General features: G+C 37.8%; 1 protein-coding gene across 5 annotated transcripts in view; it reads left to right on the forward strand.

Moving 5' to 3' along the window:
* The window catches only part of akap1b (A kinase (PRKA) anchor protein 1b), a 34363-nt gene that overhangs the window by 12229 nt on the left and 17210 nt on the right, over positions 1-4924 (forward strand). The window lies entirely within an intron of this gene.

The following is a 4924-nucleotide window of genomic DNA, read 5'->3' on the forward strand; positions in this document are numbered from 1 at the left end:
TTACAAGCACAATCAGCTCTCTATAGAGAGGTGAAGTGGCAGATGTGATTAAGTTGAGAGTGCTGGAGTTCTTTAAAGAAAAAAAGAAGCTTTGTGGACTTTCTTTGTGCAGTAGATGATGATAAAGAGGAACATTTCTACCTCTGAGCTGATAAAAGTATGTAAAATACAAACAAGACTTTTCCTTTAAGGAAGGATTTTTTTAAAGTAATAAAACAGTTTTATTGACTTGTGTTTTCTGAAGTCAGTTTGAAAAATATATATATATATATTTCACAATAAAAGCATATTCATCAATGAAGATGGAAATGAATTAAAAGCCTTAATTGACAGTAAACTCATATAAAGATGATTTTTTATGGAGGGGAAATATCAGTGAAGAGGTCACAATAAATTAACTTTTATGGAAAAAAAATCTGCTTATCAAAAATTGTCCAAGACACATTTAAGATTGACTTTTTTGCGACTTTTACATTATATAAAACTATGACATGTAATCAAAAAGGATCATCTCGATCATCTCGATCATCTCGGTACAAGCAGCTCATCAGATCTCCATGTGGTCTCAGTGATGGAGATTTACTGGATCTTCTTCTGGCTTTTAGTCCACAAAATTACAAATAAGTTCCACAGGTTACTCCAGAGTTCAGCTTTCTGAGGTGTGCAGGTTGTCCAAAAGTCGCTGGTTCTTTCTTTGGCGAAAGCTGCACCCTTTTACTTTTGGTTTAATCAAATCCCATCAAAGTGTAATTATGAAATAGTAAAACAAAGACTAAAAAAAGAGCTTCAGATAAAGAAAAGAAACCAGTAAAATGACCTCATCTCACAGACTTTCTGAGATGATAATATTGCAGATTAATTCTTCTTTCACCACAATGTCCTTAAAACATTCAGGGCTTGTTTACTAAAGAATTGGATGCAGAAAATCGTGTAGAAACTCGACATAAATATTTAGCATGTTTGCCACAAACGCTTATTTTGATAGTCTAGATCATTTTAATCTGGATTTAAAACACACATCTTGACCATCATTAGCTTTAAACTTGACGTGTTAAACTACCTAGCAACTAAGATTAAATTAAACCTTTAATTAATTCTTTCCTTCAGCAGTTTCTGGTATTAAAACAATACTTGTATCCAATGAGGTCGGCATCGGAAACAAAGAACTAAAGTTTCAGTCTCACTGACTCAGATATTTTTTATGTTTCCCACTTTCAAGCTCCGTTGGCGTGTTGTCATGGTACCCGAGTCTTCATAGAACTTCACTACTGACCTGGATTAGCACGACTGCACATGTGTGTCAAACGATGCGCATTAGAAAGTGTAGTTTTGAGATAAAAAAAAAACAGATTAATGGTCTTTTAAATTAGTTATCGACGATTTTAATAGTCGACAAAGTCGTGACTATTCGTGGCCGCCCTACTTTGATAAATAAGCAACATTGGTATTTCTAGTAGAATGCTCAACAAATGAAAAGAGTTCATGTAAACAAACAAACTTGACACAAGTTATGTGATTTCTCAAACATAAACCAGCTCTTTTTGGCTATTTTTTGCACATTTGAAAACGGTCCAAAGATTTCGCTCATATAACTACAATATTCCAAATCCTTGAACTCATTCTCTGCTCGGCATAATTTTTATTCGACAAAAATAAAACTGCTTGTTTCCGGTTTTTAATCAGCCCAATCAGGATACTTTCACACCAGGACAGATTTGGTTAAATTGTTCAAGTTTTTACACCTTCATCTGGATTGTTTGCCTTCACTATGTTTGCCAAACTATCTGGAATAACCGCTACTTTCAAACACATCGCTAGCTGTCTTTACATTCCACAAATGTGCAAAACTTGATCAAAATTCTTGAAATGTCAAAAAACAAAACAAAACACAATTTCACAGTTACACTGTTTCTATGAAATCATAATTATAACTCAGTCATTCGACAACACCTCTGTGGGCGTGAACAATACGTTGATTTACAGCTGATACATTCACACGTCTATCACGACGCTAGCACCCATCATCGTCCATCAAAGGAGACGTCAGAGATTCTGGGAAATGGTGGTTGGTGGTTTTAAGAAGATCTGTTGATCCAACTATCCAACATGACACGCTCAACTTTTGATGGACTGTGTGATGCTGCGGCGGTGTGTACGGTTGTTGGTCATGTGACTCACTTGAAAAAAAGTATTTCGCCAAATATCTCAATTTCAATACGACACGAAAGTTTCTATTTACTTTTTCCTTGAAAGTGTCCTACATTTGTTATTTCTCTTTCAGCTTTTCAACTTAAAATCTGAGTTTGGTGTTTTTCCACATTTTCCTTGTACTGGAGCTCCTGACCTTCTGTGTGTGTGTCGCTGTTTAGCAGCATCTTTTGGTTTGTCTAGTGAAGTAGGTCGTGCTGAATCCGTTTGTCCTCAGTCCTGCAGGGGCCGGGAATGCTGGGTATTTTACTGATGCTTCCTGGTGACCCAGCTTTCAACTGAAGGCCGTGTGGACCGTTGGAATTAATGATGCTGCTGTGAACTGCTGTTGCAAACTTTTAATGAATGAAGCCCAAGCATCCCCTTTACTATAGCCAGCTCATTATTATTCTGATGGTGTAACAAACTGTTGTGCAGAAAGAAAACTCTGACAGTCGAGTAAAGTCACCTCAATAGAGCAGTGAGGGATAGAAATGTCGCCGTGTTGAATGAATAAGTTAACCTCTAAACTCATTTTGATCTAACGCTTAAATTAATCAACTTTTTTAAAACTTTATTAAGATGTTTGTCCATTTATCCAAATCTAAAAATAAGTAATTAAAATCTACGTCATGAAATCATAAACCGGGACATCATAAGTTTTAAAGAAAATCTTTTAAACAGCTGGAATGAGTGTTTGTTGTTCTTTAAGATTAAGGGACATTGATTACAGTTACAGGTGTAGCAACGGGAAAAAAAATTTAAAAAAATGATTTGACGTTTGTTTTTAAAGAGGCCATACATTGAAAAAACAACTTTTTGAGCTTCTAAATGAGTTATAAGGTTCATTCCTCTATAAAGAACACAAAGTGGTATTTTCATCCTTTCACACATTTCTGAGTGATCCTCTAAACCTGTGCTCTAAACAGCAGCCCCTCCCATACGAAAACGAGTGGGTCCTCACATGCTTACATCATGGGTTAAGAACCGCCCCCTCCAGGAAGAGTCTGCTCCGCCCAAAGGCTAACACAAACACTTCCTCCGTGAGCTAGCGGTGATTAGCTAGCGTAGAGAAAAAGAGAAGGCTATTCCCTGGTGGAAAAATGGAAAATATTATTTCCTGGTAGAAAAATGGAGCCGATTATTTCCTGGTGGAGAAATGGAGCAGACTATTTCCTGGAAGGTAAAGGGAGCAGACTATTTCCTGGTGGGGAAAGGGGGAAGAATAGTTCCTGGAAGGTGAAGGGAGCAGACTATTTCCCTGGAGGGGAAGAGAGCAGACTATTTTCGGATTTAAAGGGTGCAGACTATTTCCTGGAAATTAAATGGAGCAGACTATTTTCTGATGGAGAAAGGGAGCAAGCTATTTCCTGGTAGAGAAATGGAGAAGACTATTTCCTGGAAGGTGAAGGTAGCAGACCATTTCCTGGTGGGGAAAGGGGGGCAGACTATTTCCTGGTGGAGAAATGGAGCAGACTATTTCCCTGGAGCGGAAGAGAGCAGACAATTTTTGGATTTAAAGGGCACAGGCTATTTCCTGGAAATGAAAGGGAGCAGACTATTTTCTGATAGAGAAAGGGAGCAAGCTATTTCCTGGTAGAGAAATGGAGCAGACTATTTCCTGGAAGGTAAAGGGAGCAGACTATTTCCTGGTGGGGAAAGGGGGAAGAATATTTCCTGGAAGGTGAAGGGAGCAGACTATTTCCGGGAGGGGAAGGGAGAAGACAATTTTCGGATTTAAAGGGCGCAGGCTATTTCCTGGAAATGAAAGGGAGCAGACTATTTTCTGATGAAGAAAGGGAGCAAGCTATTTCTGGGTAGAGAAATGGAGCAGACTATTTCCTGGTGGAGAAAGGGAGCAGGTTATTTTCTGGTGAAGGAAGGGAGCGGACTGTTTCCTGGTGGAGGAAGGGAACAGATAAATTCCTAGTAGAGGACGGGAGAATATTTTTGGTGGAGAAAGCGAGCGACAAATTATGAGAACTGTTTTAAACATCGATTTTTGAGCAAAGGCAGAAAAATACGCTCAAAAAGGATTTTCGATATTAGATCAATGATGCTTCTAAGAAAAAAGAAACATTCAGAGCCAGTGCTGATCAGAACAATTTTCTTATCATTTCAATAAATCTGGTCGATTAACTTCTGGGTATGAAAAGATTTCACAAAAATACTCGTATTTTAAAAAAATATATATTTTTTTGTGTTTAAAGGTAATACATGATCATATAAATGGATATAGTTTACTCTGAAAGGCTAAAGTAAAGCATGGTATGGCCCCTTTAAGCTTTCCTCTGTCCTGACACAAGACTGGGACAGTGCCTGGACTGAAGCCTGCAGGACACTGGCTACGATCCCAGAGCAGAGCCTTTTGTTCCCCAGAAGAACCGAGGCTGAATTGGTCTTTTAACAAAGTAAAGTTCAGCTAAAGGGCTCCAACTTCATATTTGTACAGCAATTTAGTTAAAAGCAGACGACATGAACCTTTGATCAAAAAGTCCTGTGAGGTCAACGACCTTTAAAGTGAAATTAATAACGTAGACGGACAAAATATGTCTGTCTGTCCGTGTTACTAAAGGATGAAAAGTGCTTTATTAAAGTTTGATTTGGTCAGAATAACACAAAGGAACTGCTTCAATTTCAGAGGCTTTATTGTTGAACTTTTATCATTTTATTAGGAAATGATGTGTCACAAAAACGCACTAACACTGCGATTGTTTTCACACAAAAGTTAGGAGAA

This window comes from Oryzias melastigma, linkage group LG15, assembly GCF_002922805.2.
Source record: "Oryzias melastigma strain HK-1 linkage group LG15, ASM292280v2, whole genome shotgun sequence".
NCBI classification, from domain to species: Eukaryota; Metazoa; Chordata; class Actinopteri; order Beloniformes; family Adrianichthyidae; genus Oryzias; species Oryzias melastigma.